Genomic DNA, 13,118 nt, shown 5'->3' with positions numbered 1-13,118 from the left:
CGCCTGCCAATAGCAACCAGCACGATTTTCTGCTGAACTAACTGCCCCCATTGAACTTTTACTGACCTTGAAAGTGCGGCTTTAAACTAATATGGCAGGGGATGGGAACCTATGCAGGGAGACAGAGGGAAATAAAATGGGGGCAGAAGCAAAAGATAAAAAGGAGAATAGTAAAAGTGGAGGGCAGAGAAACCCAAGACAAAAATCAAAAAGGGCTACATTACAGCAAAATTCTAAAGGGACAAAGAGTGTTAAAAAGACAAGCCTGAAGGCTCTGTGCCTCAATGTGAGGAGTATTCGTAATAAGGTGGATGAATTAACTGCGCAGGCAGCTATTAACGGTGATGATATAATTGGAATTATGGAGATATGGCTCCAGGGTGACCAAGGCTAGGTACTCAACGTTTAGGGGTATTCAACATTCAGGAAGGATAGACAGATAGGAAAAGGAGACGGGGTGGCTTTGCTGGTTAAAGAGGAAATTAACGCAATAGTAAGGAAGGACATTAGCTTGGATGATGTGGAATCTGTATGGATAGAGCTGCGGAATACCAAAGGGCAGAAAACGCAAATGGAGTTGTGTACAGATCACCAAACATTGGTAGTGAGGTTGGGGACAGCATCAAACAAGAAATTAGGGATGCATGCAATAAAGATACAGCAGTTATCATGGGCGACTTTAACCTACATACAGATTGGGCTAACCAAGCTGGTAGCAATGCGCTGGAGGAGGATTTCCTGAAGTGTATGAAGGATAGTTTTCTAGACCAATATGTCGAGGAACCAACTAGAGAACTGGCCATCCTACACTGAGTAATGAGAAAAGACTAATTAGCAATCTTGTTGTGTGAGGCTCCTTGGGGAAGAGTGACCATAATATGGTAGAATTCTTTATTAAGATGGAGAGTGACACGGTTAATTCAGAGACTAGGGTCCTGAACTTAAGGAAAGGTAACTTCGATGATATGAGACGTGAATTGGTTAGGATAGAATGGCAAATTATATTGAAAGGGTTGACAGTGGATAGGCAATGGCAGACATTTATAGATTACATGGATGAACTTAAACAATTGTACATTCCTGTCTGGAGCAAAAATAAGACGGGGAAGGTAGCTCAACCGTGGCTAACAAGGGAAATTAGGGATAGTGTTAAATCCAAGGAAGAGGCATATAAATTGGCCAGAAAAAGCAGCAAACCTGAGGACTGAGAGAAATTTAGAATTCAGCAGAGGAGGGCAAAGGGTCTAATTCGGAAGGGGAAAATAGAGTATGAGAGGAAGCTTGCAGGAACATAAAAACTGACTGCAAAAACTTCTATAGATATGTGAAGAGAAAAAGATTAGTGAAGACCAACGTAGGTCCTTTGCAGTCAGAATCAGGTGACTTTATAATGGGAAACAAAGAAATGGCAGACCAGTTGAACAAATACATTGGACCTGTCTTCACTAAGGAAGACACAAATAACCTTCCGGAAATACTAGGGGTTTGAGAGTCTAGCGAAAATGAGGAACTGAAGGAAATCCTTATTAGTCAGGAAATTGTGTTCGGGAAATTGATGGGTTTGAAGGCCGATAAATCCCCAGGGTCTGATAAATCTCCTGAGTACTTAAGAAAGTGGCCCTGGAAATAGTGGATGCATTGGTGATCATTTTCCAACATTCTATTGACTCCGGATCAGTTCCTATGGACTGGAGGGTAGCTAATATAACGCCACTTTTTAAAAAAGAAGGGAGAGAGAAAACAAGGAATTTTCGACCAGTTAGCCTGACATCAGTGGTGGGGAAAATGTTGGAATCAATTATTAAAGATGAAATAGCAACGCATTTGGAAAGCAGTGACAGGATCGGTCCAAGACAGCATGGATTTATGAAAGGGAAATCATGCTTGACAAATTTTCTCGAATTTTTTGAGGATGTAACTCGTAGAGTGGAGAACCAGTGGATTTGGTGTATTTGGACTTTCAAAAGGCTTTTGACAAGATCCCGCACAAGAGATTAGTGTGCAAAATTAAAGCACATGGTATTGGGGGTAATGTATAGACGTGGATAGAGAACTGGTTGGCAGACAGGAAGCAGAGAGTCGGGATAAACGGGTCCTTTTCAGAATGGCAGGCAGTGATGAGTGGGGTGCCGCAGGGCTCAGTGCTGGGACCCCAGCTAATTACAATATACATTAATGATTTAGATGAAGGAATTGAATGTAATATCTCCAAGTTTGCAAATGACATTAAGCTGGGTGGCAGTGTGAGCTGTGAGGAGGATGCTAAGAGGCTGCAAGTTGACTTGGACAGGTTAGGTGAGTGGGCAAATGCATGGCAGATGCAGTATAATGTGGATAAATGAGAGGTTATCCACTTTGGTGGCAAAAACACGAAGACAGGATATTATCTGAATGGTGACAGATTAGGAAAAGGGGAGAGGTGCAAAGGGACCTGGGTGTCATGGTACATCAGTCATTGAAGTTTGGCATGCAGGTACAACAGGCGGTAAAGAAGGCAAATTGCATGTTGACCTTCATCACGAGAGGATTTGAGTATAGGAGCAGGGAGGTCTTACTGCAGTTGTACAGAGCATTGGTGAGGCCACACCTGGAATATTGTGTTCAGTTTTGGTCTCCTAATCTGAGGAAGGACGTTCTTGCTATTGAGGGAGTACAGCGAAGGTTCACCAGATTGATTCCCGGGATGGCAGGACTGACATATGAGGACAGACTGGACCAACTGGGCTTGTATCCACTGGAGTTTAGAAGAATGAGAGGGGATTTCATAGAAACATAAAATTCTGACTGGATTGGACAGCTTAGAGGCAGGAAGAATGTTCCCGTTGCTGGGGACTTCCAGAACCAGGGGTCACAGTCTAAGAATAAGAGGTAGCCATTTAGGACCGAGATGAGGAGAAACTTCTTCACTCAGAGAGTTGTTAACCTGTGGAATTCCCTCCCACAGAGAATTGTTGATGCCAGTTCGTTAGGTATATTCAAGAGGGAGTTAGATATGGCCCTTACGGCCAAAGCGATCAAGGGGTATGGAGAGAAAGCAGGAAAGGGGTATTGAGGTTGAATGGTCAGCCATGATCTTATTGAATGACGGTGCAGGCTTGAGGGGCCGAATGGCCTGCTCCTGCACCTAATTTCTATGTTTCTATGTAGACTCAGTGTTCTGCGCGCAACTGTGGCAGTCACTGACAACTGCGATATAAGATCCTCCAACTCCCTTTAAATATGCCGCCAATTGCTCCTGCTGCACCGTGGGACTGCCTTTTTTTTCGGTTGGGTTTTGGGGCGGCCGCTAAATCAGGCATTGGGCCCGAAAGTTCCATCTGGGATGCTAGTGCAGTCTTGCACAACATTTGACGTCGTTATGACGGTCAAAACGGTGGGCGGGACGGTAAGTTTTTGAGTTGTCACAAAACCCGTGTGGAAACCTCCGGCAGGGCGCTAAATCCTGGACGCTCAGAAACATCATTTACTGCCGCGGCGCGAAAAGGGACGCAAATTAGCAGAAAATCCAGTCCTTTATATTCTTTAAAGCACTTTGGGAACTTATTTTAGATCGACACGAGATCACACATGGAACACAGTTTCAACTTTGAGAACTTTGAAAAATTTATGTAAATATGTTTTGTCTCTTGTGAATAGTGGTGACCATTTGTCAAGCCTATTCACCTGGTGCTATTGTGAAAGAAGAACATAGGTGACGGAGGAACACTGAGATAATATCTTCTTTATTGAAGTCGACTATTTAGATTATTTAGGCTCAATTTTGGCCCAGTATAATCATTGCAAACAAATAGTTGTTTTAATTAGTTGTGAGATTATGGCAACTTAATTCAACTATTTTTTACTTTTATTTTTGTAGTTTAAGCTTCCATGAATGCTTCTGTTGTATAGTAAATTAACTTTGCCAAGTTTGTCATATGGGCCCCAAGTTTCGGCCTCAGTTGCTCCTGATTTTTAGGAGCAACTGGTGTAGAACGGAGTATCTTAGAAATCGGAATTCTCGGCATTTAGTTTGCTCCAGTTCTAGTCAGTTAGAACAGTTTCACTTTGGAACAGAATTTTTTTTTCAAAAGGGGGCGTGTCCGGCCACTTACGCCTGTTTTGAAAGTTTCGTCAGTGAAAACTTACTCCAAACTAACTTAGAATGGAGTAAGTGAAGATTTTTGTATGCTTGAAAAAACCTTGTCTACACGTTAGAAAATCAGGCGTAGGTTACAAATTAGGCGTAGGGAACGAGGTGGGGGAAGGGAAGTCATTAAATTCTACAATCAATCCTTAGTTATACTTATACAAATATTATACAAATAAATCCAACCTGAATAAAAATTTATAAGCAAAGAAAAGACTAAATAAACCATAGTTCTTACCTGTGTGAAAGTGCTTCAGGCAGGCCTTTCATGTTGGAGACAGGCAGGGGTGTGGCGTCAGTGTCTCGACGGCAGCGGCAGCAAGCAGCCTTCGAGCTGAGCTGCGGTGCTTGAAGCAGGCCTTCATTCTCTTCGTGGCTGGCCGCGAAAAAGCAACACCGGACGGACTCGAAGCCATTCGGCCATGAAATATCAGCGGCGTCAGTGGCTGGCCGGCAGCCGAAGAATCAGCAGCGGACCGACGTGAGGCCATTTGGCCACGCTTTAGGGGCGGCGTCAGTGGCTGACCGGCGGCCAAAGAATCAACACCTGACACACGCAGCTCTTTATGGTGCTTGAGGCCATTCGGCCACGCTTAGGGGCGGCGTCAGTGGCTCGACGGCAGCCGAAGATACAGCAACAGCCTTCGAGCTGTGAGGGGGACTGAGGCCATTTGGACAGGGAGAGGCAGCCACATCGACAGTTTTATATTTAAATTTGCAAAGTTGAATTGGCACTCTTATTTCTCCAAACACACAGTCCTTAATTTGCATGCACCAATGCAGCACCGGTTCTGCAAGTTTAGCAGTGAAAAGCTGAACTCACTGATTTCAGCAGGTGATTTATTCAACAGTGCTGCTAAAAGCACTCCCTCACACACAGAAATATCTCAAAAATTAAATTACAAGCCTTTGAAGGGGACCAAGAAACAAATCTTCACTTTTTCTCCAGTTCTTTTAAAAATGGCCGAGTGCCAATGTTTGTTTGATACTGCGCGTGCGCGCACACTCCAACACGCACGCGCAGGGTTGCCGGCACCACGAAGGCTCATTTAAATTGGACCTGCCCCCCACTACTTCCAGAATCGGCGCAAGTGTTTGGCTCCTCCCCCCTCTGAGAAGTACACGCCGTGCCAAGCAGAGTTAGAGCTCTGAGGAGCCGGAGAATCTCGGAGTTTTTTTTAAGCGCACTTTTAGGCGCGAAGAACAGGCGTCCAGCTCCGAGGTGCGCCGTTTTTGGCGCGGGCCGAAACTTGGGGCCATGATGTCCTGTATAGCTGTTTGATCCTATTCACATTCTTTAGTCAAGTCATTAAGTTCTGCTGGCCTCCGATGTACCTACATGCTCTGATTTCTTAACTCTCCAAGGGTTTTCTGAATGGCCACATATGCTGGCCTAAGTAGATTTGGAGTAACTATTAGCTGGCCAAAGTGGCCTAAAGGCCAAAACTGGCGTAGGTGGCTGGTAACGCCCCCTTTTGAGAAAAACTAAACTAAACTAAAAAAAGTCGTAACTAACTCACTTACACTGGCGCAAATTGAATGTGCAAAATGGGGATTTTTAAGATACTCCAAAAAAATCAAGTTGCTCCAAAAAAAAACTGAGCACCTCCTGGCCAAAATTGAGCCCTAAGAGTTGGAACCATGGCTGATCCTCGGACCATTCTGATCTGTATGAGCCGGTTCGATACTAGATAATAGACTTACCAACTGAGTCTTTAGGGATGCCTTAGTCCAAACTTTAGGTACCTTAATGCCTTTTATTTTGCAAAGTCTGATTTTAAGAGTATCTTTTCTTGTCTGAAAACAGACTTTGATTTTTTTGGTGATACAGTAATTTTAGACCAAAAATAATGCATAGAATCCCATTCTCCTTTTATGGTCCTCTTTCTTTTTGTATTGTCCTGTCATCCTCTGTACAGGGAAGCTGAAAGGAGAGACAATCAGGATTTACTTATTTACCTCATGTCACTGTTTTCCTACTCTATCTTCACTTATTCTCATTTTGTTGTTTGTGCCACCTTCACAGCTGTACCGACAAACTGCTTGTTTTGTTATTTCATCTGACCATGGTCTAGCAAGTTGCTGCCTACTTCTCCCTGAGGTAATGTGGATTTTTGTGTTACTTGCACAGCTGGCATGGAATTGTTTTGACCAATAGTCTTAAGAGACAGTGTCTTATATTTTGGCTTCCCAACATAACCCCCCAAATTCCCATAGAAATTAATGAGACATGAGGTGTTCTGCAAAATAAATTACTCATTTGGATGGCATTTCAAACTTAAAATGAAGTAAGTCCTTGCAGTTCCCTCCCAGTTAGTCTGTCAGATAAACCGTACCCATGGTTCAAATAACACTTTGGTTTTTGATAGGATCACAGTTTTATCAATTTTTTTCCTAGTTATATCAATGTTTTGTTTTTAACATGTTAAAATGTGTAACAGGTGCTATCTGTTTTATATCTGTTAAAAAATATTTAACATTAATGAAAATGCCATAAGGAGGTGCCAGTGAACATTTTCTTCAATATGCTGTAGTGTATCTGAGGTGGAATAAGTATGAGATGAAATGTGAAATATACATAGAAACATAGAAAATAGGTGCAGGAGTAGGCCATTCAGCCCTTCTAGCCTGCACCGCCATTCAATGAGTTCATGGCTGAACATGCAACTTCAGTACCCCCTTCCTGCTTTCTCGCCATACCCCTTGATCCCCTTAGTAGTAAGGACTTCATCTAACTCCCTTTTGAATATATTTAGTGAATTGGCCTCAACTACTTTCTGTGGTAGAGAATTCCACAGGTTCACCACTCTCTGGGTGAAGAAGTTTCTCCTCATCTCGGTCCTTAATGGCTTACCCCTTATCCTTAGACTGTGACCCGTGGTTCTGGACTTCCCCAACATTGGGAACATTCTTCCTGCATCTAACCTGTCTAAACCCGTCAGAATTTTAAACATTTCTATGAGGTCCCCTCTCATTCTTCTGAACTCCAATGAATACAAGCCCAGTTGATCCAGTCTTTCTTGATAGGTCAGTCCCGCCATCCCGGGAATCAGTCTGGTGAATCTTCGCTGCACTCCCTCAATAGCAAGAATGTCCTTCCTCAAGTTAGGAGACCAAAACTGTACACAATACTCCAGGTGTGGCCTCACCAAGGTCCTGTACAACTGTAGCAACACCTCCCTGCCCCTGTACTCAAATCCCCTCGCTATGAAGGCCAACATGCCATTTGCTTTCTTAACCGTTGCTGTACCTGCATGCCAACCTTCAATGACTGATGTACCATGACACCCAGGTCTCGTTGCACCTCCCCTTTTCCTAATCTGTCACCATTCAGATAATAGTCTGTCTCTCTGTTTTTACCACCAAAGTGGATAACCTCACATTTATCCACATTATACTTCATCTGCCATGCATTTGCCCACTCACCTAACCTATCCAAGTCACTCTGCAGCCTCATAGCATCCTCCTCGCAGCTCACACTGCCACCCAACTTAGTGTCATCCGCAAATTTGGAGATACTACATTTAATCCCCTCATCTAAATCATTAATGTACAATGTAAACAGCTGGGGCCCCAGCACAGAACCTTGCGGTACCCCACTAGTCACTGCCTGCCTTTCTGAAAAGTACCCATTTACTCCTATTCTTTGCTTCCTGTCTGCCAACCAGTTCTCAATCCACGTCAGCACACTACCCCCAATCCCATGTGCTTTAACTTTGCACATTAATCTCTTGTGTGGGACCTTGTCGAAAGCCTTCTGAAAGTCAAAATATACCACATCAACTGGTTCTCCCTTGTCCACTTTACTGGAAACATCCTCAAAAAATTCCAGAAGATTTGTCAAGCATGATTTCCCTTTCACAAATCCATGCTGACTTGGACCTATCATGTCACCTTTTTCCAAATGCGCTGCTATGACATCCTTAATAATTGATTCCATCATTTTACCCACTACTGAGGTCAAGCTGACCGGTCTATAATTCCGTTTTCTCTCTCAATCCTTTTTTAAAAAGTGGGGTTACATTGGCTACCCTCCACTCGATAGGAACTGATCCAGAGTCAATGGAATGTTGGAAAATGACTGTCAATGCATCCGCTATTTCCAAGGCCACCTCCTTAAGTACTCTGGGATGCAGTCCATCAGGCCCTGGGGATTTATCGGCCTTCAATCCCATCAATTTCCCCAACACAATTTCCCGACTAATAAAGATTTCCCTCAGTTCCTCCTCCTTACTAGACCCTCTGACCCCTTTTATATCCGGAAGGTTGTTTGTGTCCTCCTTAGTGAATACCGAACCAAAGTACTTGTTCAATTGGTCTGCCATTTCTTTGTTCCCCGTTATGACTTCCCCTGATTCTAACTGCAGGGGACCTACGTTTGTCTTTACTAACCTTTTTCTCTTTACATATCTGCAGAAACTTTTGCAATCCGCCTTAATGTTCCCTGCAAGCTTCTTCTCGTACTCCATTTTCCCTGCCCTAATCAAATCCTTTATCCTCCTCTGCTGAGTTCTAAATTTCTCCCAGTCCCTGGGTTCGCTGCTATTTCTGGCCAATTTGTATGCCACTTCCTTGGCTTTAATACTATCCCTGATTTCGCTTGATAGCCACGGTTGAGCCACCTTCCCTTTTTTATTTTTACGCCAGACAGGAATGTACAATTGTTGTAGTTCATCCATGCGGTCTCTAAATGTCTGCCATTGCCATCCACAGTCAACCCCTTAAGTATCATTTGCCAATCTATCCTAGCCAATTCACGCCTCATACCTTCAAAGTTACCCTTCTTTAAGTTCTGGACCATGGTCTCTGAATTAACTGTTTCATTCTCCATCCTAATGCAGAATTCCACCATATTATGGTCACTCTTCCCCAAGGGGCCTCGCACAACGAGATTGCTAATTAATCCTCTCTCATTACACAACACCCAGTCTAAGATGGCCTCCCCCGTAGTTGGTTCCTCGACATATTGGTCTAGAAAACCATCCCTTATGCACTCCAGGAAATCCTCCTCCACCGTATTGCTTCCAGTTTGGCTAGCCCAATCTATGTGCATATTAAAGTCACCCATTATAACTGCTGCACCATTATTGCATGCACCCCTAATTTCTTGTTTGATGCCCTCCCCAACATCACTACTACTGTTTGGAGGTCTGTACGCAACTCCCACTAACGTTTTTTGCCCTTCAGAACAAGTGCTTGATTGCTGGCTTATTTTATACATCTATGCAATCCACAACAATGATAAATCCTAAACATGTTGGATAGATATGTCACAAAGTCATCTCAATTAATGTAATTATTTTACTATTGTTTGGTGTTATTTTTCTTCTGAGACCGAAACTAATTTCAGTAGATAGTAGTCAATCTCTTATAGCATTGCACACGGGATGCAAAGATCAAGGTCTGAACTTTAATCCTTTGGCGGGGGTGCTTGGAAGCAGTTGGGGAGAACGGGTTTCACTGATTTGTATTTGAAACCAGATGGAGAGACTGGCTGGCTGCAGACGGGTAGGTCTGTAGCATAAGGATGCAGAAAGGAGGGAGGGAGTGATTGAGTGGGGGCCGGAGGATGATCGGGTGTGGAGGGGGATGGCCAGAGGATGATCAGGGGTGGAGGCAGATGATATCAGGGATCTGGCGGAGCATCAGGGGGTTGGGGAGAGGCATGTGACATCGGGGTAGCTGGAGCAGCATTTGGGCAGGGGGGCGCTGGAGGAGCATCGGGGAGCAGGCAAACAACATTGGGGGCGCGGAGGAGCATCGGGGAGAAGGGGCAGACAACAGCAGGTGGGGAGGAATCGGAGTCCTGAGAGAAGATTGGAGGCTTCGTTGGGGTGAAGGGGGGTCTCTGATTGCGGAGGAGTGGGTTAGGCAGGGACACTGGATCGAGGAGGTAAGTGTAAAGGCACTTAATTCCTGGCTCTCGCAGTCCTCGACTTACATTAGTTGGTGGGTTTCACGCGGCCTGCAAAACCCGACCAGCTACAGTTAAATTTAAAATGGAAGTTAAATCTGAGGCACGCAGCCTCATTATAATATTTAAAAGGACGACCTGCCTCCTGGGAGCGGGTTGGCTGTCTGCCCTTTCCGTCTTGTCCTCCTTCCGTTAAAACCTGAAGTGTTCGGGATTCAGATTTTTAACATTTTAAGTTCCCACATAACCCCAATCCACCCATTTGTTGGGGTTAAAATTCCCCCCTAAATGTGTAGTATTTAAGCCAAGCTAGGTTAGAGGACAGTGGGCATAGTAGACCCAGGTAGGAAAACAATTTTGGGTAGAGGAAAGGGGAAAGATAAAAGGGAATTTGCAAGCATGTGTTGGGGAAGATGGGGGAGAATGCATGGGTAGGTGTGAGGAGTGAGAAGGAGGGGAGGAGCAGGAGGAAGGTTGGGAAAGGGCCCTTTTTCTCCACCAAGCTTCAAATTTGCTATTGATGTAGAGTTTGCGGAAAGCACTCTTTCCGTTCACTTGTCCATCCATTTGTTCTCAGTGGGATGGTACTGGGGGAAGCGATTGCAGGATTTCTGCTGAAACGAAGAGGGGAGTAAGTGACATTTGCAATCTGGCGCAGGTCAGGTGCCAGACATCCCTTGTTGGCACCAGTAAGAGGTGGAGTTGCTGGCCAGAGTTTTTTTTTTAACCTTGGCTGAGCAAATCATACAACAATTGACAGTTTATTCTATTTTGGAACATGCTGATATCTGACACTAGTCTAAGTTCGTGATTTAAGCTGTTACTGCAATTATATAGGGCCCTGGTGAGACCACACCTGGAGTATTGTGTACAGTTTTGGTCTCCTAACCTAAGGAAGGAAATACTTTCCACGGAGGGAGTGCAACGAAGCTTCACCAGACTGATTCCTAGAATGGGGGGGTGGTGGGGGAATTGTCCTATGAGGAAAGATTGAGTAGACTCGGCCTAAATTCTTCACCATTTAGAAGAATGAGAGGTGATTGCATTGAAACATACAACATTCTTACAGGGCTTGACAGGGTAGATGCAGGGAGGATGTTTCCCCTTACTGCGGAGTCTAGAACAAGGGGTCACAGTCTCAGAATAAGCCATTTAAGATTGAGATGAGGAGAAATTTCTTCACTCAGGGTGGTGAATCTTTGGAATTCTCTACCCCCAGACGGCTGTGGAGGCTCAGCTATTGAGTATGTTTAAGACAGAGATCGATAGATTTTGGGATTTTAAGGGAATCAAGGGGTCTGAGGATAGTGCAGGAAAGTGGAGTTGAGGTAGACGATTGAATGGAAGCAGGCTCGAGGGGCCGAATGGCCTACTCCTGCTATTTCCTATTGCTGTATAGTGTAAATAAAGAGGACACGGAACCTTTGCACTTCATTATCATCACATGACCTCAAATTAGATGGGACATAATTATTAAAATCATCTTTGGCTTTTTACAGCATGGCTTTTGTTGTCAAGTTTGTCTGTACTATGTCATACTAAAGATACATTTACATTACAGCTGTAGAGTCATTGTAACGTAGTTTTGCTTTGCACCAACATTACAGTTGTCGGGCTGGATTTTTGGGTGCTTTGCGACCAGGTTTTCGCCACGTTTTGACCCTCTGCGGTCAAAACCCAGTCGCAAAGCCCGGGAGCGTGATCCTCGGCTCCTTGTTTGTGGCGGCTCTTGGAAGCACCGCCGGGGAGACTTGCGCCGGACGTGTAACGACGAGGATTGCATTACCGTCTGAGTTTCGGCACTCATCCGACTTGTACACTGCGCCCAGAACAACAACAGGTAAAACTTAGCGGTGCAGCCCTGTCAGCAGCGGTAAGTTGGAAAACCCGCAAAAAAAGCTAAGTTACAGTTTTTAATTTTTAATTTTTTTGCAGCGATTTGTTAGCTAAGAGTCTTGGTAATGTTTTTTGAATTTTTTTTCCCCCCCCCACCCCCCAAGGCCTCTCTCTTGCAGCATTCCCGGCCCTGCACTAAAGTTGACGAGGATCACGTTTGGTGCCGCGATCAATTGTGCAAGGCCTCCCTTTGCGAGACCTCAAAGGCCGAAAGTTAGGTCTTAAATCGGTAATGCAGCGAAAACGGTAATTTTCATGTATCGCTTATGTTTTCGCCCCAAAACGGAGAAACACGAAAATCCAGCCCATAATATAAATGCTACCTGAACTAGGGGCCTGACATCAGAAGGGAGCGAGTTAGAGTCTTGCTCTACTTTGCTCTGTAGTCAGTGCACAACTTCAGCATTAATGTGAAGCGGAAAGAAATAGTAAATTTGTAATGTAAATGCACTCATATAAGTTCTCCAAATCAAAGATTAAACAATAGACCTTGCATGTTGTTTTGTGTATTCACTTTTTGGGGGAGGTTTAGTGAAAGCACTACAGCAGAACATGTTGCAACTTTTTGCATTCAATAGCAGCAAGATGAAACACAACATACACTTATAATAGTACCTGTAACCATCTTTCAAATGAGACATTAAATGGAAGCCCGTCTACCCTTTCAGATGGATGTAAAAGATCCCATGGCACTATTTCCAAGAAGAGCAAGGGAGTTATCCCTGGCGACCTGCCAATATTTACCCTCAATCAACACCACAAAAACACATTATCTGGTCAGTATCACATTGCTGTTTGTGGGAGTTTGCTATGCACAAATTGACTGCTGCATTTCCTACATCACAACAGTGACTACACTTCAAAAATTCTTAATTGGTTGTAAAGTGCTTTGGGCTACGTGAGGTCGTGAAACGTGCAATATAAATGCAAGTCTTTATAATGTAAAAAAACATCCTAAGGTGCTACACAGAGGTGGAATCAGACAAAAATGGCCACTGAGCCAACAAAGGAGCTATTTATTCGGAGGGCTATTCAAAAGCTTTAGTCAAAGAGTTGGGTGTTAAGCAGGGTCTTAATAGGAGGAGAGGGATGTGGAGGGATTTAGTGACGAAATTTCAGAGTGTGGAACCTAAACAGGTGATGGCATGACTATCAATGGTAAGGTGAATGAAGGAGGGGTGC

At 44.2% G+C, this 13,118-nt stretch overlaps 1 protein-coding gene and 1 pseudogene across 4 annotated transcripts in view; one reads left to right on the top strand and one right to left on the bottom strand.

The window, feature by feature from the left end:
* The window catches only part of xrcc4 (X-ray repair complementing defective repair in Chinese hamster cells 4), a 691,243-nt gene that overhangs the window by 100,280 nt on the left and 577,845 nt on the right, over nucleotides 1-13,118 (top strand). The gene's annotated exons all lie outside the window — the stretch shown is intronic.
* LOC139261153 (putative nuclease HARBI1) overlaps nucleotides 1-13,118 on the bottom strand; it is a 186,938-nt pseudogene that overhangs the window by 1,099 nt on the left and 172,721 nt on the right.

Source organism: Pristiophorus japonicus, chromosome 1 (genome assembly GCF_044704955.1).
Source record: "Pristiophorus japonicus isolate sPriJap1 chromosome 1, sPriJap1.hap1, whole genome shotgun sequence".
Lineage (NCBI taxonomy): Eukaryota > Metazoa > Chordata > Chondrichthyes > Pristiophoridae > Pristiophorus > Pristiophorus japonicus.
This window is presented reverse-complemented; position numbering and strand designations above follow the sequence as displayed.